The sequence below is a fragment of the Pristiophorus japonicus genome, unplaced genomic scaffold, assembly GCF_044704955.1.
Source record: "Pristiophorus japonicus isolate sPriJap1 unplaced genomic scaffold, sPriJap1.hap1 HAP1_SCAFFOLD_33, whole genome shotgun sequence".
Lineage (NCBI taxonomy): Eukaryota > Metazoa > Chordata > Chondrichthyes > Pristiophoridae > Pristiophorus > Pristiophorus japonicus.
Window position 1 is genome coordinate 343,423 of NW_027253106.1, and position 21,064 is coordinate 364,486.

At 44.7% G+C, this 21,064-nt stretch overlaps 15 non-coding genes across 15 annotated transcripts; all 15 read right to left on the reverse strand.

Moving 5' to 3' along the window:
- Positions 1-1,119: 1,119 nt before the first annotated feature.
- On the reverse strand, positions 1,120-1,201 carry trnas-gcu (transfer RNA serine (anticodon GCU)). The gene has a single exon. It is a non-coding gene; the product is annotated as a tRNA-Ser (tRNA).
- Positions 1,202-1,446: 245 nt separating this feature from the next.
- On the reverse strand, positions 1,447-1,535 carry trnar-ucg (transfer RNA arginine (anticodon UCG)). The gene is given in 2 exon segments: positions 1,447-1,482; positions 1,499-1,535. It is a non-coding gene; the product is annotated as a tRNA-Arg (tRNA).
- A 1,924-nt stretch (positions 1,536-3,459) lies between these two features.
- On the reverse strand, positions 3,460-3,541 carry trnas-gcu (transfer RNA serine (anticodon GCU)). Its single transcript has one exon. It is a non-coding gene; the product is annotated as a tRNA-Ser (tRNA).
- Positions 3,542-3,786: 245 nt separating this feature from the next.
- trnar-ucg (transfer RNA arginine (anticodon UCG)) lies at positions 3,787-3,875 on the reverse strand. Its single transcript is given in 2 exon segments — positions 3,787-3,822; positions 3,839-3,875. It is a non-coding gene; the product is annotated as a tRNA-Arg (tRNA).
- A 1,924-nt stretch (positions 3,876-5,799) lies between these two features.
- trnas-gcu (transfer RNA serine (anticodon GCU)) lies at positions 5,800-5,881 on the reverse strand. Its single transcript has one exon. It is a non-coding gene; the product is annotated as a tRNA-Ser (tRNA).
- Positions 5,882-6,126: 245 nt separating this feature from the next.
- Positions 6,127-6,215, reverse strand: trnar-ucg (transfer RNA arginine (anticodon UCG)). Its single transcript is given in 2 exon segments — positions 6,127-6,162; positions 6,179-6,215. It is a non-coding gene; the product is annotated as a tRNA-Arg (tRNA).
- A 1,924-nt stretch (positions 6,216-8,139) lies between these two features.
- On the reverse strand, positions 8,140-8,221 carry trnas-gcu (transfer RNA serine (anticodon GCU)). Its single transcript has one exon. It is a non-coding gene; the product is annotated as a tRNA-Ser (tRNA).
- A 245-nt stretch (positions 8,222-8,466) lies between these two features.
- Positions 8,467-8,555, reverse strand: trnar-ucg (transfer RNA arginine (anticodon UCG)). The gene is given in 2 exon segments: positions 8,467-8,502; positions 8,519-8,555. It is a non-coding gene; the product is annotated as a tRNA-Arg (tRNA).
- Positions 8,556-10,480: 1,925 nt separating this feature from the next.
- On the reverse strand, positions 10,481-10,561 carry trnas-gcu (transfer RNA serine (anticodon GCU)). The gene has a single exon. It is a non-coding gene; the product is annotated as a tRNA-Ser (tRNA).
- Positions 10,562-10,806: 245 nt separating this feature from the next.
- On the reverse strand, positions 10,807-10,895 carry trnar-ucg (transfer RNA arginine (anticodon UCG)). Its single transcript is given in 2 exon segments — positions 10,807-10,842; positions 10,859-10,895. It is a non-coding gene; the product is annotated as a tRNA-Arg (tRNA).
- Positions 10,896-12,819: 1,924 nt separating this feature from the next.
- trnas-gcu (transfer RNA serine (anticodon GCU)) lies at positions 12,820-12,901 on the reverse strand. The gene has a single exon. It is a non-coding gene; the product is annotated as a tRNA-Ser (tRNA).
- A 245-nt stretch (positions 12,902-13,146) lies between these two features.
- trnar-ucg (transfer RNA arginine (anticodon UCG)) lies at positions 13,147-13,235 on the reverse strand. The gene is given in 2 exon segments: positions 13,147-13,182; positions 13,199-13,235. It is a non-coding gene; the product is annotated as a tRNA-Arg (tRNA).
- A 1,924-nt stretch (positions 13,236-15,159) lies between these two features.
- trnas-gcu (transfer RNA serine (anticodon GCU)) lies at positions 15,160-15,241 on the reverse strand. The gene has a single exon. It is a non-coding gene; the product is annotated as a tRNA-Ser (tRNA).
- A 245-nt stretch (positions 15,242-15,486) lies between these two features.
- trnar-ucg (transfer RNA arginine (anticodon UCG)) lies at positions 15,487-15,575 on the reverse strand. The gene is given in 2 exon segments: positions 15,487-15,522; positions 15,539-15,575. It is a non-coding gene; the product is annotated as a tRNA-Arg (tRNA).
- A 1,925-nt stretch (positions 15,576-17,500) lies between these two features.
- On the reverse strand, positions 17,501-17,581 carry trnas-gcu (transfer RNA serine (anticodon GCU)). Its single transcript has one exon. It is a non-coding gene; the product is annotated as a tRNA-Ser (tRNA).
- Positions 17,582-21,064: the final 3,483 nt, after the last annotated feature.

Here is a 21,064-nt window from a genome sequence, read left to right on the forward strand (position 1 = left end):
ATTCCGATATTTCAGGAAAAAGTTAAAGATTACAGATGTTTTCAACAAAAATAGCGCCTGGAAAAAATACGCAGCGAGAAATGTCAAATGTGAACTTTTGTGATACAGCGGAACGAAGGAGTGATGAAATAATACATGGCACAATGGAGAAAGGCAAAGTGGGTGGTAATCGGGCAATAACGTAACAAAGGATGGGCCAGAGGAAGTGTTAGTGGGAATAGCAGAACCATTACCAGACAATGGGAGCGGTGCTTATCATCCGATACGTTGAACCTAATGTTGAGGCCAGAAGACGAGAACATGCCTACAATATAGGGTATCACCGCCTTTTAATCAGACCAGGCAGCTTTGCCAGCCCGGATTGATTTCCTGTATGCTTTGAATTCGGCAGCCAAGGGACGAATTCAAAAAGCAGCTTCTCTCATCTTTTCAGCTCTAGAGACACAGGACGCACACATGTTCAGGGCAGAGGTGGAGATTGACGCTGAATGTATGCTTATCCCAATTGAGGTGAACTTATGCGTACAGACAGGAAGATATACTGATCAAGTATCGGCCGGAACCAAACAAGGCTTTAGGTTATCCAACGAGTCACAGAGCCGAGTACCTTTGAGATATTTTAACTTGAGTCAGTTTGGCGGGATTCACTTTGCTCTGGGATTTGGATGCTAAGGGAACATCGGCGTAAAATCACACGTTTTAACGTGAAATACGTCTGTTTTCTCACATGTCGAGCGGCTGTTAGAAGCGGAACTTTGAGTAAAACATGACGGGGTTCGTCCGGGATTTGGCCCGTGACCTCTCGCATTTCAAATGTGATCAATCCGAAGGGAGAATCATAACCGTGGACCAACGAGCCGCCGACAGTGAAAAGCGCAGCTCTCAGATTCTGACGGTGGTGAGAAATGATATTATGGCCCATCGTTCATGTGCTGTCTCTCAGATACCTATCTAATTAGTGCCCCTCGCCATTGTACTGCAACTGTTCTCCTTTTGACGAATATATTATTAATTTGAGACGTGACATGAGGAAAGTACAGCATCCCTGAAAGTAAAAGGGGAATTTGGCGATGAGGTTAAATGTGAATGTCAAAAAGTGGTTAAGCTGCAAGCCAACGACGACGAGAATGGGACTCGAACCCATGCGTGCAGAGCACAATGGATTAGCAGTCCATCGCCTTAACCTCTCAGCCACCTCGTCTCTGCTATAAGACATCGTCAGCCATTCAATCTCCTGCTTTTTGTATCCAAACAGAAATAATGTGCAAGAAAGTCCACTTCACAGCTTGCTCTGCCCGTGCATGCAGATCGACAATGATGAAAACTTGCCATGAGATTCTTGAAGCAAACAGCCTTCCTTCACTTCAGGTGAGTGACTGGAAGAGATGGTTGATTTCTCGGCAGAATCACAACAAAGAATATAAAATTTCACTTGGCGAGCTAAGTTGACCGCGGCAGGACTCGAACCTGCAATCTTCTGATAACTTTGCGGTTGTAATCGAAGTCAGACGCATTATCCATTAGGCCACGCGGCCGCTGCCAGCACCCTTCATTGTGTTGTTGTATATATTGCGAGCAAATTCGGGGCAACTGCAATATCAAGGAGTGGATTTAGGAAAAGATGAGCATATTTCGAGTGAATGAACAGATGCACTGCGATCTGGGTGCGCAACGGCGCAGGCAACCCCAATGTAAATTGGAACACTATAGTTTAACAATTCGGTCATTGCAGCTGAAATCATACTCCTTCTCAAACAATACAGGATGACCCGGGTTTATGAGAAAATCCGTTTAAAGGGAAAGATTATGAACCGGAACTGACAACCAGCCCATTTAAACAGACACAGAATGATCCGGGCTTGCAAGGACATCCCTTTTACCCAGATGCAGAATGACCCTTGAATGACAGAAGTTCACTTTTAAAAGAATAAAGTGAGATTTCGATCATCCCTGAAGGCAATTGTGCAGTGGGGCTCAGGACCACGCGGCGCAGAGACTGTTATTGAAGCCACAGGTGATAGACAGGGAGGGAGGGACGTAAAACCAGCCCAGTCTGAAACACACAAACAAACTAATATTCCTTAACCTCCAAAGGCAGGTTTTGAAATTTCAAATTGGAAATCCGGGACAGACAGCACATCCCTTTGAAACAGACACAGAATGATGAGGGTCTGATAGCACACCATTTTACAGAGACAGAGAATGATCTCGGACAGACAGCAAATCCCCTTAAAAGGGACACGGAAATAGAATGAATAAAAACAGATAAATATTTAAAACTCGGCAGGTCGTGCAGATTTTGTGGAGGAAGAATCCGGTTTCACGTTCTGTCGGATAATAATTCCGATATTTCAGGAAAAAGTTAAAGATTACAGATGTTTTCAACAAAAATAGCGCCTGGAAAAAATACGCAGCGAGAAATGTCAAATGTGAACTTTTGTGATACAGCGGAACGAAGGAGTGATGAAATAATACATGGCACAATGGAGAAAGGCAAAGTGGGTGGTAATCGGGCAATAACGTAACAAAGGATGGGCCAGAGGAAGTGTTAGTGGGAATAGCAGAACCATTACCAGACAATGGGAGCGGTGCTTATCATCCGATACGTTGAACCTAATGTTGAGGCCAGAAGACGAGAACATGCCTACAATATAGGGTATCACCGCCTTTTAATCAGACCAGGCAGCTTTGCCAGCCCGGATTGATTTCCTGTATGCTTTGAATTCGGCAGCCAAGGGACGAATTCAAAAAGCAGCTTCTCTCATCTTTTCAGCTCTAGAGACACAGGACGCACACATGTTCAGGGCAGAGGTGGAGATTGACGCTGAATGTATGCTTATCCCAATTGAGGTGAACTTATCCGTACAGACAGGAAGATATACTGATCAAGTATCGGCCGGAACCAAACAAGGCTTTAGGTTATCCAACGAGTCACAGAGCCGAGTACCTTTGAGATATTTTAACTTGAGTCAGTTTGGCGGGATTCACTTTGCTCTGGGATTTGGATGCTAAGGGAACATCGGCGTAAAATCACACGTTTTAACGTGAAATACGTCTGTTTTCTCACATGTCGAGCGGCTGTTAGAAGCGGAACTTTGAGTAAAACATGACGGGGTTCGTCCGGGATTTGGCCCGTGACCTCTCGCATTTCAAATGTGATCAATCCGAAGGGAGAATCATAACCGTGGACCAACGAGCCGCCGACAGTGAAAAGCGCAGCTCTCAGATTCTGACGGTGGTGAGAAATGATATTATGGCCCATCGTTCATGTGCTGTCTCTCAGATACCTATCTAATTAGTGCCCCTCGCCATTGTACTGCAACTGTTCTCCTTTTGACGAATATATTATTAATTTGAGACGTGACATGAGGAAAGTACAGCATCCCTGAAAGTAAAAGGGGAATTTGGCGATGAGGTTAAATGTGAATGTCAAAAAGTGGTTAAGCTGCAAGCCAACGACGACGAGAATGGGACTCGAACCCATGCGTGCAGAGCACAATGGATTAGCAGTCCATCGCCTTAACCTCTCAGCCACCTCGTCTCTGCTATAAGACATCGTCAGCCATTCAATCTCCTGCTTTTTGTATCCAAACAGAAATAATGTGCAAGAAAGTCCACTTCACAGCTTGCTCTGCCCGTGCATGCAGATCGACAATGATGAAAACTTGCCATGAGATTCTTGAAGCAAACAGCCTTCCTTCACTTCAGGTGAGTGACTGGAAGAGATGGTTGATTTCTCGGCAGAATCACAACAAAGAATATAAAATTTCACTTGGCGAGCTAAGTTGACCGCGGCAGGACTCGAACCTGCAATCTTCTGATAACTTTGCGGTTGTAATCGAAGTCAGACGCATTATCCATTAGGCCACGCGGCCGCTGCCAGCACCCTTCATTGTGTTGTTGTATATATTGCGAGCAAATTCGGGGCAACTGCAATATCAAGGAGTGGATTTAGGAAAAGATGAGCATATTTCGAGTGAATGAACAGATGCACTGCGATCTGGGTGCGCAACGGCGCAGGCAACCCCAATGTAAATTGGAACACTATAGTTTAACAATTCGGTCATTGCAGCTGAAATCATACTCCTTCTCAAACAATACAGGATGACCCGGGTTTATGAGAAAATCCGTTTAAAGGGAAAGATTATGAACCGGAACTGACAACCAGCCCATTTAAACAGACACAGAATGATCCGGGCTTGCAAGGACATCCCTTTTACCCAGATGCAGAATGACCCTTGAATGACAGAAGTTCACTTTTAAAAGAATAAAGTGAGATTTCGATCATCCCTGAAGGCAATTGTGCAGTGGGGCTCAGGACCACGCGGCGCAGAGACTGTTATTGAAGCCACAGGTGATAGACAGGGAGGGAGGGACGTAAAACCAGCCCAGTCTGAAACACACAAACAAACTAATATTCCTTAACCTCCAAAGGCAGGTTTTGAAATTTCAAATTGGAAATCCGGGACAGACAGCACATCCCTTTGAAACAGACACAGAATGATGAGGGTCTGATAGCACACCATTTTACAGAGACAGAGAATGATCTCGGACAGACAGCAAATCCCCTTAAAAGGGACACGGAAATAGAATGAATAAAAACAGATAAATATTTAAAACTCGGCAGGTCGTGCAGATTTTGTGGAGGAAGAATCCGGTTTCACGTTCTGTCGGATAATAATTCCGATATTTCAGGAAAAAGTTAAAGATTACAGATGTTTTCAACAAAAATAGCGCCTGGAAAAAATACGCAGCGAGAAATGTCAAATGTGAACTTTTGTGATACAGCGGAACGAAGGAGTGATGAAATAATACATGGCACAATGGAGAAAGGCAAAGTGGGTGGTAATCGGGCAATAACGTAACAAAGGATGGGCCAGAGGAAGTGTTAGTGGGAATAGCAGAACCATTACCAGACAATGGGAGCGGTGCTTATCATCCGATACGTTGAACCTAATGTTGAGGCCAGAAGACGAGAACATGCCTACAATATAGGGTATCACCGCCTTTTAATCAGACCAGGCAGCTTTGCCAGCCCGGATTGATTTCCTGTATGCTTTGAATTCGGCAGCCAAGGGACGAATTCAAAAAGCAGCTTCTCTCATCTTTTCAGCTCTAGAGACACAGGACGCACACATGTTCAGGGCAGAGGTGGAGATTGACGCTGAATGTATGCTTATCCCAATTGAGGTGAACTTATCCGTACAGACAGGAAGATATACTGATCAAGTATCGGCCGGAACCAAACAAGGCTTTAGGTTATCCAACGAGTCACAGAGCCGAGTACCTTTGAGATATTTTAACTTGAGTCAGTTTGGCGGGATTCACTTTGCTCTGGGATTTGGATGCTAAGGGAACATCGGCGTAAAATCACACGTTTTAACGTGAAATACGTCTGTTTTCTCACATGTCGAGCGGCTGTTAGAAGCGGAACTTTGAGTAAAACATGACGGGGTTCGTCCGGGATTTGGCCCGTGACCTCTCGCATTTCAAATGTGATCAATCCGAAGGGAGAATCATAACCGTGGACCAACGAGCCGCCGACAGTGAAAAGCGCAGCTCTCAGATTCTGACGGTGGTGAGAAATGATATTATGGCCCATCGTTCATGTGCTGTCTCTCAGATACCTATCTAATTAGTGCCCCTCGCCATTGTACTGCAACTGTTCTCCTTTTGACGAATATATTATTAATTTGAGACGTGACATGAGGAAAGTACAGCATCCCTGAAAGTAAAAGGGGAATTTGGCGATGAGGTTAAATGTGAATGTCAAAAAGTGGTTAAGCTGCAAGCCAACGACGACGAGAATGGGACTCGAACCCATGCGTGCAGAGCACAATGGATTAGCAGTCCATCGCCTTAACCTCTCAGCCACCTCGTCTCTGCTATAAGACATCGTCAGCCATTCAATCTCCTGCTTTTTGTATCCAAACAGAAATAATGTGCAAGAAAGTCCACTTCACAGCTTGCTCTGCCCGTGCATGCAGATCGACAATGATGAAAACTTGCCATGAGATTCTTGAAGCAAACAGCCTTCCTTCACTTCAGGTGAGTGACTGGAAGAGATGGTTGATTTCTCGGCAGAATCACAACAAAGAATATAAAATTTCACTTAGCGAGCTAAGTTGACCGCGGCAGGACTCGAACCTGCAATCTTCTGATAACTTTGCGGTTGTAATCGAAGTCAGACGCCTTATCCATTAGGCCACGCGGCCGCTGCCAGCACCCTTCATTGTGTTGTTGTATATATTGCGAGCAAATTCGGGGCAACTGCAATATCAAGGAGTGGATTTAGGAAAAGATGAGCATATTTCGAGTGAATGAACAGATGCACTGCGATCTGGGTGCGCACCGGCGCAGGCAACCCCAATGTAAATTGGAACACTATAGTTTAACAATTCGGTCATTGCAGCTGAAATCATACTCCTTCTCAAACAATACAGGATGACCCGGGTTTATGAGAAAATCCGTTTAAAGGGAAAGATTATGAACCGGAACTGACAACCAGCCCATTTAAACAGACACAGAATGATCCGGGATTGCAAGGACATCCCTTTTACCCAGATGCAGAATGACCCTTGACTGACAGAAGTTCACTTTTAAAAGAATAAAGTGAGATTTCGATCATCCCTGAAGGTAATTGTGCAGTGGGGCTCAAGACCACGCGGCGCAGAGACTGTTATTGAAGCCACAGGTGATAGACAGGGAGGGAGGGACGTAAAACCAGCCCAGTCTGAAACACACAAACAAACTAATATTCCTTAACCTCCAAAGGCAGGTTTTGAAATTTCAAATTGGAAATCCGGGACAGACAGCACATCCCTTTGAAACAGACACAGAATGATGAGGGTCTGATAGCACACCATTTTACAGAGACAGAGAATGATCTCGGACAGACAGCAAATCCCCTTAAAAGGGACACGGAAATAGAATGAATAAAAACAGATAAATATTTAAAACTCGGCAGGTCGTGCAGATTTTGTAGAGGAAGAATCCGGTTTCACGTTCTGTCGGATAATAATTCCGATATTTCAGGAAAAAGTTAAACATTACAGATGTTTTCAACAAAAATAGCGCCTGGGAAAAATACGCAGCGAGAAATGTCAAATGGGAACTTTTGTGATACAGCGGAACGAAGGAGTGATGAAATAATACATGGCACAATGGAGAAAGGCAAAGTGGGTGGTAATCGGGCAATAACGTAACAAAGGATGGGCCAGAGGAAGTGTTAGTGGGAATAGCAGAACCATTACCAGACAATGGGAGCGGTGCTTATCATCCGATACGTTGAACCTAATGTTGAGGCCAGAAGACGAGAACATGCCTACAATATAGGGTATCACCGCCTTTTAATCAGACCAGGCAGCTTTGCCAGCCCGGATTGATTTCCTGTATGCTTTGAATTCGGCAGCCAAGGGACGAATTCAAAAAGCAGCTTCTCTCATCTTTTCAGCTCTAGAGACACAGGACGCACACATGTTCAGGGCAGAGGTGGAGATTGACGCTGAATGTATGCTTATCCCAATTGAGGTGAACTTATCCGTACAGACAGGAAGATATACTGATCAAGTATCGGCCGGAACCAAACAAGGCTTTAGGTTATGCAACGAGTCACAGAGCCGAGTACCTTTGAGATATTTTAACTTTAGTCAGTTTGGCGGGATTCACTTTGCTCTGGGATTTGGATGCTAAGGGAACATCGGCGTAAAATCACACGTTTTAACGTGAAATACGTCTGTTTTCTCACATGTCGAGCGGCTGTTAGAAGCGGAACTTTGAGTAAAACATGACGGGGTTCGTCCGGGATTTGGCCCGTGAACTCTCGCATTTCAAATGTGATCAATCCGAAGGGAGAATCATAACCGTGGACCAACGAGCCGCCGACAGTGAAAAGCGCAGCTCTCAGATTCTGACGGTGGTGAGAAATGATATTATGGCCCATCGTTCATGTGCTGTCTCTCAGATACCTATCTAATTAGTGCCCCTCGCCATTGTACTGCAACTGTTCTCCTTTTGACGAATATATTATTAATTTGAGACGTGACATGAGGAAAGTACAGCATCCCGGTAAGTAAAAGGGGAATTTGGCGATGAGGTTAAATGTGAATGTCAAAAAGTGGTTAAGCTGCAAGCCAACGACGACGAGAATGGGACTCGAACCCAGGCGTGCAGAGCACAATGGATTAGCAGTCCATCGCCTTAACCTCTCAGCCACCTCGTCTCTGCTATAAGACATCGTCAGCCATTCAATCTCCTGCTTTTTGTATCCAAACAGAAATAATGTGCAAGAAAGTCCACTTCACAGCTTGCTCTGCCCGTGCATGCAGATCGACAATGATGAAAACTTGCCATGAGATTCTTGAAGCAAACAGCCTTCCTTCACTTCAGGTGAGTGACTGGAAGAGATGGTTGATTTCTCGGCAGAATCACAACAAAGAATATAAAAGTTTACTTAGCGAGCTAAGTTGACCGCGGCAGGACTCGAACCTGCAATCTTCTGATAACTTTGCGGTTGTAATCGAAGTCAGACGCATTATCCATTAGGCCACGCGGCCGCTGCCAGCACCAGTCATTGTGTTGTTGTATATATTGCGAGCAAATTCGGGGCAACTGCAATATCAAGGAGTGGATTTAGGAAAAGATGAGCATATTTCGAGTGAATGAACAGATGCACTGCGATCTGGGTGCGCACCGGCGCAGGCAACCCCAATGTAAATTGGAACACTATAGTTTAACAATTCGGTCATTGCAGCTGAAATCATACTCCTTCTCAAACAATACAGGATGAGCCGGGTTTATGAGAAAATCCGTTTTAAAGGGAAAGATTATGAACCGGAACTGACAACCAGCCCATTTAAACAGACACAGAATGATCCGGGATTGCAAGGACATCCCTTTTACCCAGATGCAGAATGACCCTTGACTGACAGAAGTTCACTTTTAAAAGAATAAAGTGAGATTTCGATCATCCCTGAAGGCAATTGTGCAGTGGGGCTCAGGACCACGCGGCACAGAGACTGTTATTGAAGCCACAGGTGATAGACAGAGAGGGAGGGACGTAAAACCAGCCCAGTCTGAAACACACAAACAAACTAATATTCCTTAACCTCCAAAGGCAGGTTTTGAAATTTCAAATTGGAAATCCGGGACAGATAGCACATCCCTTTGAAACAGACACAGAATGATGAGGGTCTGATAGCACACCATTTTACAGAGACAGAGAATGATCTCGGACAGACAGCAAATCCCCTTAAAAGGGACACGGAAATAGAATGAATAAAAACAGATAAATATGTAAAACTCGGCAGGTCGTGCAGATTTTGTGGAGGAAGATTCCGGTTTCACGTTCTGTCGGATAATAATTCCGATATTTCAGGAAAAAGTTAAAGATTACAGATGTTTTCAACAAAAATAGCGCCTGGAAAAAATACGCAGCGAGAAATGTCAAATGGGAACTTTTGTGATACAGCGGAACGAAGGAGTGATGAAATAATACATGGCACAATGGAGAAAGGCAAAGTGGGTGGTAATCGGGCAATAACGTAACAAAGGATGGGCCAGAGGAAGTGTTAGTGGGAATAGCAGAACCATTACCAGACAATGGGAGCGGTGCTTATCATCCGATACGTTGAACCTAATGTTGAGGCCAGAAGACGAGAACATGCCTACAATATAGCGTATCACCGCCTTTTAATCAGACCAGGCAGCTTTGCCAGCCCGGATTGATTTCCTGTATGCTTTGAATTCGGCAGCCAAGGGACGAATTCAAAAAGCAGCTTCTCTCATCTTTTCAGCTCTAGAGACACAGGACGCACACATGTTCAGGGCAGAGGTGGAGATTGACGCTGAATGTATGCTTATCCCAATTGAGGTGAACTTATCCGTACAGACAGGAAGATATACTGATCAAGTATCGGCCGGAACCAAACAAGGCTTTAGGTTATCCAACGAGTCACAGAGCCGAGTACCTTTGAGATATTTTAACTTTAGTCAGTTTGGCGGGATTCACTTTGCTCTGGGATTTGGATGCTAAGGGAACATCGGCGTAAAATCACACGTTTTAACGTGAAATACGTCTGTTTTCTCATATGTCGAGCGGCTGTTAGAAGCGGAACTTTGAGTAAAACATGGCGGGGCTCGTCCAGGATTTGGCCCGTGACCTCTCGCATTTCAAATGTGATCAATCCGAAGGGAGAATCATAACCATGGACCAACGAGCCGCCGACAGTGAAAAGCGCAGCTCTCAGATTCTGACGGTGGTGAGAAATGATATTATGGCCCATCGTGCATGTGCTGTCTCTCAGATACCTATCTAATTAGTGCCCCTCGCCATTGTACTGCAACTGTTCTCCTTTTGACGAATATATTATTAATTTGAGACGTGACATGAGGAAAGTACTGCATCCCTGTAAGTAAAAGGGGAATTTGGCGATGTGGTGAAATGTGAATGTCATAAAGTGGTTAAGCTGCAAGTCAACGACGACGAGAATGGGTTCGAAGCCATGTGTGCAGAGCACAATGGATGAGCAGTCCATCGCCTTAACCTCTCGGCCACCTCGTCTCTGCTATAAGACATCGTCAGCCATTCAATCTCCTGCTTTTTGTATCCAAACAGAAATAAGGTGCAAAAAAGTCCACTTCACAGCTTGCTCTGCCCGTGCATGCAGATCGACAATGATGAAAACTTGCCATGAGATTCTTGAAGCAAACAGCCTTCCTTCACTTCAGGTAAGTGACTGGAAGAGATGGTTGATTTCTCGGCAGAATCACAACAAAGAATATAAAATTTCACTTGGCGAGCTAAGTTGACCGCGGCAGGACTCGAACCTGCAATCTTCTGATAACTTTGCGGTTGTAATCGAAGTCAGACGCATTATCCATTAGGCCACGCGGCCGCTGCCAGCACCCTTCATTGTGTTGTTGTATATATTGCGAGCAAATTCGGGGCAACTGCAATATCAAGGAGTGGATTTAGGAAAAGATGAGCATATTTCGAGTGAATGAACAGATGCACTGCGATCTGGGTGCGCAACGGCGCAGGCAACCCCAATGTAAATTGGAACACTATAGTTTAACAATTCGGTCATTGCAGCTGAAATCATACTCCTTCTCAAACAATACAGGATGACCCGGGTTTATGAGAAAATCCGTTTAAAGGGAAAGATTATGAACCGGAACTGACAACCAGCCCATTTAAACAGACACAGAATGATCCGGGCTTGCAAGGACATCCCTTTTACCCAGATGCAGAATGACCCTTGAATGACAGAAGTTCACTTTTAAAAGAATAAAGTGAGATTTCGATCATCCCTGAAGGCAATTGTGCAGTGGGGCTCAGGACCACGCGGCGCAGAGACTGTTATTGAAGCCACAGGTGATAGACAGGGAGGGAGGGACGTAAAACCAGCCCAGTCTGAAACACACAAACAAACTAATATTCCTTAACCTCCAAAGGCAGGTTTTGAAATTTCAAATTGGAAATCCGGGACAGACAGCACATCCCTTTGAAACAGACACAGAATGATGAGGGTCTGATAGCACACCATTTTACAGAGACAGAGAATGATCTCGGACAGACAGCAAATCCCCTTAAAAGGGACACGGAAATAGAATGAATAAAAACAGATAAATATTTAAAACTCGGCAGGTCGTGCAGATTTTGTGGAGGAAGAATCCGGTTTCACGTTCTGTCGGATAATAATTCCGATATTTCAGGAAAAAGTTAAAGATTACAGATGTTTTCAACAAAAATAGCGCCTGGAAAAAATACGCAGCGAGAAATGTCAAATGTGAACTTTTGTGATACAGCGGAACGAAGGAGTGATGAAATAATACATGGCACAATGGAGAAAGGCAAAGTGGGTGGTAATCGGGCAATAACGTAACAAAGGATGGGCCAGAGGAAGTGTTAGTGGGAATAGCAGAACCATTACCAGACAATGGGAGCGGTGCTTATCATCCGATACGTTGAACCTAATGTTGAGGCCAGAAGACGAGAACATGCCTACAATATAGGGTATCACCGCCTTTTAATCAGACCAGGCAGCTTTGCCAGCCCGGATTGATTTCCTGTATGCTTTGAATTCGGCAGCCAAGGGACGAATTCAAAAAGCAGCTTCTCTCATCTTTTCAGCTCTAGAGACACAGGACGCACACATGTTCAGGGCAGAGGTGGAGATTGACGCTGAATGTATGCTTATCCCAATTGAGGTGAACTTATCCGTACAGACAGGAAGATATACTGATCAAGTATCGGCCGGAACCAAACAAGGCTTTAGGTTATCCAACGAGTCACAGAGCCGAGTACCTTTGAGATATTTTAACTTGAGTCAGTTTGGCGGGATTCACTTTGCTCTGGGATTTGGATGCTAAGGGAACATCGGCGTAAAATCACACGTTTTAACGTGAAATACGTCTGTTTTCTCACATGTCGAGCGGCTGTTAGAAGCGGAACTTTGAGTAAAACATGACGGGGTTCGTCCGGGATTTGGCCCGTGACCTCTCGCATTTCAAATGTGATCAATCCGAAGGGAGAATCATAACCGTGGACCAACGAGCCGCCGACAGTGAAAAGCGCAGCTCTCAGATTCTGACGGTGGTGAGAAATGATATTATGGCCCATCGTTCATGTGCTGTCTCTCAGATACCTATCTAATTAGTGCCCCTCGCCATTGTACTGCAACTGTTCTCCTTTTGACGAATATATTATTAATTTGAGACGTGACATGAGGAAAGTACAGCATCCCTGAAAGTAAAAGGGGAATTTGGCGATGAGGTTAAATGTGAATGTCAAAAAGTGGTTAAGCTGCAAGCCAACGACGACGAGAATGGGACTCGAACCCATGCGTGCAGAGCACAATGGATTAGCAGTCCATCGCCTTAACCTCTCAGCCACCTCGTCTCTGCTATAAGACATCGTCAGCCATTCAATCTCCTGCTTTTTGTATCCAAACAGAAATAATGTGCAAGAAAGTCCACTTCACAGCTTGCTCTGCCCGTGCATGCAGATCGACAATGATGAAAACTTGCCATGAGATTCTTGAAGCAAACAGCCTTCCTTCACTTCAGGTGAGTGACTGGAAGAGATGGTTGATTTCTCGGCAGAATCACAACAAAGAATATAAAATTTCACTTAGCGAGCTAAGTTGACCGCGGCAGGACTCGAACCTGCAATCTTCTGATAACTTTGCGGTTGTAATCGAAGTCAGACGCCTTATCCATTAGGCCACGCGGCCGCTGCCAGCACCCTTCATTGTGTTGTTGTATATATTGCGAGCAAATTCGGGGCAACTGCAATATCAAGGAGTGGATTTAGGAAAAGATGAGCATATTTCGAGTGAATGAACTGATGCACTGCGATCTGGGTGCGCACCGGCGCAGGCAACCCCAATGTAAATTGGAACACTATAGTTTAACAATTCGGTCATTGCAGCTGAAATCATACTCCTTCTCAAACAATACAGGATGACCCGGGTTTATGAGAAAATCCGTTTAAAGGGAAAGATTATGAACCGGAACTGACAACCAGCCCATTTAAACAGACACAGAATGATCCGGGATTGCAAGGACATCCCTTTTACCCAGATGCAGAATGACCCTTGACTGACAGAAGTTCACTTTTAAAAGAATAAAGTGAGATTTCGATCATCCCTGAAGGTAATTGTGCAGTGGGGCTCAAGACCACGCGGCGCAGAGACTGTTATTGAAGCCACAGGTGATAGACAGGGAGGGAGGGACGTAAAACCAGCCCAGTCTGAAACACACAAACAAACTAATATTCCTTAACCTCCAAAGGCAGGTTTTGAAATTTCAAATTGGAAATCCGGGACAGACAGCACATCCCTTTGAAACAGACACAGAATGATGAGGGTCTGATAGCACACCATTTTACAGAGACAGAGAATGATCTCGGACAGACAGCAAATCCCCTTAAAAGGGACACGGAAATAGAATGAATAAAAACAGATAAATATTTAAAACTCGGCAGGTCGTGCAGATTTTGTGGAGGAAGAATCCGGTTTCACGTTCTGTCGGATAATAATTCCGATATTTCAGGAAAAAGTTAAACATTACAGATGTTTTCAACAAAAATAGCGCCTGGGAAAAATACGCAGCGAGAAATGTCAAATGGGAACTTTTGTGATACAGCGGAACGAAGGAGTGATGAAATAATACATGGCACAATGGAGAAAGGCAAAGTGGGTGGTAATCGGGCAATAACGTAACAAAGGATGGGCCAGAGGAAGTGTTAGTGGGAATAGCAGAACCATTACCAGACAATGGGAGCGGTGCTTATCATCCGATACGTTGAACCTAATGTTGAGGCCAGAAGACGAGAACATGCCTACAATATAGGGTATCACCGCCTTTTAATCAGACCAGGCAGCTTTGCCAGCCCGGATTGATTTCCTGTATGCTTTGAATTCGGCAGCCAAGGGACGAATTCAAAAAGCAGCTTCTCTCATCTTTTCAGCTCTAGAGACACAGGACGCACACATGTTCAGGGCAGAGGTGGAGATTGACGCTGAATGTATGCTTATCCCAATTGAGGTGAACTTATCCGTACAGACAGGAAGATATACTGATCAAGTATCGGCCGGAACCAAACAAGGCTTTAGGTTATGCAACGAGTCACAGAGCCGAGTACCTTTGAGATATTTTAACTTTAGTCAGTTTGGCGGGATTCACTTTGCTCTGGGATTTGGATGCTAAGGGAACATCGGCGTAAAATCACACGTTTTAACGTGAAATACGTCTGTTTTCTCACATGTCGAGCGGCTGTTAGAAGCGGAACTTTGAGTAAAACATGACGGGGTTCGTCCGGGATTTGGCCCGTGAACTCTCGCATTTCAAATGTGATCAATCCGAAGGGAGAATCATAACCGTGGACCAACGAGCCGCCGACAGTGAAAAGCGCAGCTCTCAGATTCTGACGGTGGTGAGAAATTATATTATGGCCCATCGTTCATGTGCTGTCTCTCAGATACCTATCTAATTAGTGCCCCTCGCCATTGTACTGCAACTGTTCTCCTTTTGACGAATATATTATTAATTTGAGACGTGACATGAGGAAAGTACAGCATCCCGGTAAGTAAAAGGGGAATTTGGCGATGAGGTTAAATGTGAATGTCAAAAAGTGGTTAAGCTGCAAGCCAACGACGACGAGAATGGGACTCGAACCCAGGCGTGCAGAGCACAATGGATTAGCAGTCCATCGCCTTAACCTCTCAGCCACCTCGTCTCTGCTATAAGACATCGTCAGCCATTCAATCTCCTGCTTTTTGTATCCAAACAGAAATAATGTGCAAGAAAGTCCACTTCACAGCTTGCTCTGCCCGTGCATGCAGATCGACAATGATGAAAACTTGCCATGAGATTCTTGAAGCAAACAGCCTTCCTTCACTTCAGGTGAGTGACTGGAAGAGATGGTTGATTTCTCGGCAGAATCACAACAAAGAATATAAAAGTTTACTTAGCGAGCTAAGTTGACCGCGGCAGGACTCGAACCTGCAATCTTCTGATAACTTTGCGGTTGTAATCGAAGTCAGACGCATTATCCATTAGGCCACGCGGCCGCTGCCAGCACCAGTCATTGTGTTGTTGTATATATTGCGAGCAAATTCGGGGCAACTGCAATATCAAGGAGTGGATTTAGGAAAAGATGAGCATATTTCGAGTGAATGAACAGATGCACTGCGATCTGGGTGCGCACCGGCGCAGGCAACCCCAATGTAAATTGGAACACTATAGTTTAACAATTCGGTCATTGCAGCTGAAATCATACTCCTTCTCAAACAATACAGGATGAGCCGGGTTTATGAGAAAATCCGTTTTAAAGGGAAAGATTATGAACCGGAACTGACAACCAGCCCATTTAAACAGACACAGAATGATCCGGGATTGCAAGGACATCCCTTTTACCCAGATGCAGAATGACCCTTGACTGACAGAAGTTCACTTTTAAAAGAATAAAGTGAGATTTCGATCATCCCTGAAGGCAATTGTGCAGTGGGGCTCAGGACCACGCGGCACAGAGACTGTTATTGAAGCCACAGGTGATAGACAGAGAGGGAGGGACGTAAAACCAGCCCAGTCTGAAACACACAAACAAACTAATATTCCTTAACCTCCAAAGGCAGGTTTTGAAATTTCAAATTGGAAATCCGGGACAGATAGCACATCCCTTTGAAACAGACACAGAATGATGAGGGTCTGATAGCACACCATTTTACAGAGACAGAGAATGATCTCGGACAGACAGCAAATCCCCTTAAAAGGGACACGGAAATAGAATGAATAAAAACAGATAAATATGTAAAACTCGGCAGGTCGTGCAGATTTTGTGGAGGAAGATTCCGGTTTCACGTTCTGTCGGATAATAATTCCGATATTTCAGGAAAAAGTTAAAGATTACAGATGTTTTCAACAAAAATAGCGCCTGGAAAAAATACGCAGCGAGAAATGTCAAATGGGAACTTTTGTGATACAGCGGAACGAAGGAGTGATGAAATAATACATGGCACAATGGAGAAAGGCAAAGTGGGTGGTAATCGGGCAATAACGTAACAAAGGATGGGCCAGAGGAAGTGTTAGTGGGAATAGCAGAACCATTACCAGACAATGGGAGCGGTGCTTATCATCCGATACGTTGAACCTAATGTTGAGGCCAGAAGACGAGAACATGCCTACAATATAGCGTATCACCGCCTTTTAATCAGACCAGGCAGCTTTGCCAGCCCGGATTGATTTCCTGTATGCTTTGAATTCGGCAGCCAAGGGACGAATTCAAAAAGCAGCTTCTCTCATCTTTTCAGCTCTAGAGACACAGGACGCACACATGTTCAGGGCAGAGGTGGAGATTGACGCTGAATGTATGCTTATCCCAATTGAGGTGAACTTATCCGTACAGACAGGAAGATATACTGATCAAGTATCGGCCGGAACCAAACAAGGCTTTAGGTTATCCAACGAGTCACAGAGCCGAGTACCTTTGAGATATTTTAACTTTAGTCAGTTTGGCGGGATTCACTTTGCTCTGGGATTTGGATGCTAAGGGAACATCGGCGTAAAATCACACGTTTTAACGTGAAATACGTCTGTTTTCTCATATGTCGAGCGGCTGTTAGAAGCGGAACTTTGAGTAAAACATGGCGGGGCTCGTCCAGGATTTGGCCCGTGACCTCTCGCATTTCAAATGTGATCAATCCGAAGGGAGAATCATAACCATGGACCAACGAGCCGCCGACAGTGAAAAGCGCAGCTCTCAGATTCTGACGGTGGTGAGAAATGATATTATGGCCCATCGTGCATGTGCTGTCTCTCAGATACCTATCTAATTAGTGCCCCTCGCCATTGTACTGCAACTGTTCTCCTTTTGACGAATATATTATTAATTTGAGACGTGACATGAGGAAAGTACTGCATCCCTGTAAGTAAAAGGGGAATTTGGCGATGTGGTGAAATGTGAATGTCATAAAGTGGTTAAGCTGCAAGTCAACGACGACGAGAATGGGTTCGAAGCCATGTGTGCAGAGCACAATGGATGAGCAGTCCATCGCCTTAACCTCTCGGCCACCTCGTCTCTGCTATAAGACATCGTCAGCCATTCAATCTCCTGCTTTTTGTATCCAAACAGAAATAAGGTGCAAAAAAGTCCACTTCACAGCTTGCTCTGCCCGTGCATGCAGATCGACAATGATGAAAACTTGCCATGAGATTCTTGAAGCAAACAGCCTTCCTTCACTTCAGGTAAGTGACTGGAAGAGATGGTTGATTTCTCGGCAGAATCACAACAAAGAATATAAAATTTCACGTAGCGAGCTAAGTTGACCGCGGCAGAACTCGAACCTGCAATCTTCTGATAACTTTGCGGTTGTAATCGAAGTCAGACCCCTTATCCATTAGGCCAGGCGGCCGCTGCCAGCACCATTCATTGTGTTGTTGTATATATTGCGAGCAAATTCGGGGCAACTGCAATATCAAGGAGTGGATTTAGGAAAAGATGAGCATATTTCGAGTGAATGAACAGATGCACTGCGATCTGGGTGCGCACCGGCGCAGGCAACCCCAATGTAAATTGGAACACTATAGTTTAACAATTCGGTCATTGCAGCTGAAATCATACTCCTTCTCAAACAATACAGGATGAGCCGGGTTTATGAGAAAATCCGTTTTAAAGGGAAAGATTATGAACCGGAACTGACAACCAGCCCATTTAAACAGACACAGAATGATCCGGGATTGCAAGGACATCCCTTTTACCCAGATGCAGAATGACCCTTGACTGACAGCAGTTCACTTTTAAAAGAATAAAGTGAGATTTCGATCATCCCTGAAGGCAATTGTGCAGTGGGGCTCAGGACCACGCGGCGCAGAGACTGTTGTTGAAGCCACAGGTGATAGACAGGGAGGGAGGGACGTAAAACCAGCCCAGTCTGAAACACACAAACAAACTAATATTCCTTAACCTCCAAAGGCAGGTTTTGAAATTTCAAATTGGAAATCCGGGACAGACAGCACATCCCTTTGAAACAGACACAGAATGATGAGGGTCTGATAGCACACCATTTTACAGAGACAGAGAATGATCTCGGACAGACAGCAAATCCCCTTAAAAGGGACACGGAAATAGAATGAATAAAAACAGATAAATATGTAAAACTCGGCAGGTCGTGCAGATTTTGTGGAGGAAGAATCCGGTTTCACGTTCTGTCGGATAATAATTCCGATATTTCAGGAAAAAGTTAAAGATTACAGATGTTTTCAACAAAAATAGCGCCTGGAAAAAATACGCAGCGAGAAATGTCAAATGGGAACTTTTGTGATACAGCGGAACGAAGGAGTGATGAAATAATACATGGCACAATGGAGAAAGGCAAAGTGGGTGCTAATCGGGCAATAACGTAACAAAGGATGGGCCAGAGGAAGTGTTAGTGGGAATAGCAGAACCATTACCAGACAATGGGAGCGGTGCTTATCATCCGATACGTTGAACCTAATGTTGAGGCCAGAAGACGAGAACATGCCTACAATATAGGGTATCACCGCCTTTTAATCAGACCAGGCAGCTTTGCCAGCCCGGATTGATTTCCTGTATGCTTTGAATTCGGCAGCCAAGGGACGAATTCAAAAAGCAGCTTCTCTCATCTTTTCAGCTCTAGAGACACAGGACGCACACATGTTCAGGGCAGAGGTGGAGATTGACGCTGAATGTATGCTTATCCCAATTGAGGTGAACTTATCCGTACAGACAGGAAGATATACTGATCAAGTATCGGCCGGAACCAAACAAGGCTTTAGGTTATCCAACGAGTCACAGAGCCGAGTACCTTTGAGATATTTTAACTTTAGTCAGTTTGGCGGGATTCACTTTGCTCTGGGATTTGGATGCTAAGGGAACATCGGCGTAAAATCACACGTTTTAACGTGAAATACGTCTGTTTTCTCATATGTCGAGCGGCTGTTAGAAGCGGAACTTTGAGTAAAACATGGCGGGGCTCGTCCGGGATTTGGCCCGTGACCTCTCGCATTTCAAATGTGATCAATCCGAAGGGAGAATCATAACCATGGACCAACGAGCCGCCGACAGTGAAAAGCGCAGCTCTCAGATTCTGACGGTGGTGAGAAATGATATTATGGCCCATCGTGCATGTGCTGTCTCTCAGATACCTATCTAATTAGTGCCCCTCGCCATTGTACTGCAACTGTTCTCCTTTTGACGAATATATTATTAATTTGAGACGTGACATGAGGAAAGTACTGCATCCCTGTAAGTAAAAGGGGAATTTGGCGATGTGGTGAAATGTGAATGTCATAAAGTGGTTAAGCTGCAAGTCAACGACGACGAGAATGGGTTCGAAGCCATGTGTGAAGAGCACAATGGATGAGCAGTCCATCGCCTTAACCTCTCGGCCACCTCGTCTCTGCTATAAGACATCGTCAGCCATTCAATCTCCTGCTTTTTGTATCCAAACAGAAATAAGGTGCAAAAAAGTCCACTTCACAGCTTGCTCTGCCCGTGCATGCAGATCGACAATGATGAAAACTTGCCATGAGATTCTTAAAGCAAACAGCCTTCCTTCACTTCAGGCGAGTGACTGGAAGAGATGGTTGATTTCTCGGCAGAATCACAACAAAGAATATCAAATTTCACGTAGCGAGCTAAGTTGACCGCGGCAGGTCTCGAACCTGTAATCTTCTGATAACTTTGCGGTTGTAATCGAAGTCAGACGCATTATCCATTAGGCCACGCGGCCGCTGCCAGCCCAAGTCATTGTGTTGTTGTATATATTGCGAGCAAATTCGGGGCAACTGCAATATCAAGGAGTGGATTTCGGAAAAGATGAGCATATTTCGAGTGAATGAACAGATGCACTGCGATCTGGGTGCGCACCGGCGCAGGCAACCCCAATGTAAATTGGAACACTATAGTTTAACAATTCGGTCATTGCAGCTGAAATCATACTCCTTCTCAAACAATACAGGATGAGCCGGGTTTATGAGAAAATCCGTTTTAAAGGGAAAGATTATGAACCGGAACTGACAACCAGCCCATTTAAACAGACACAGAATGATCCGGGATTGCAAGGACATCCCTTTTACCCAGATGCAGAATGACCCTTGACTGACAGCAGTTCACTTTTAAAAGAATAAAGTGAGATTTCGATCATCCCTGAAGGCAATTGTGCAGTGGGGCTCAGGACCACGCGGCGCAGAGACTGTTGTTGAAGCCACAGGTGATAGACAGGGAAGGAGGGACGTAAAACCAGCCCAGTCTGAAACACACAAACAAACTAATATTCCTTAACCTCCAAAGGCAGGTTTTGAAATTTCAAATTGGAAATCCGGGACAGACAGCACATCCCTTTGAAACAGACACAGAATGATGAGGGTCTGATAGCACACCATTTTACAGAGACAGAGAATGATCTCGGACAGACAGCAAATCCCCTTAAAAGGGACACGGAAATAGAATGAATAAAAACAGATAAATATGTAAAACTCAGCAGGTCGTGCAGATTTTGTGGAGGAAGAATCCGTTTTCACGTTCTGTCGGATAATAATT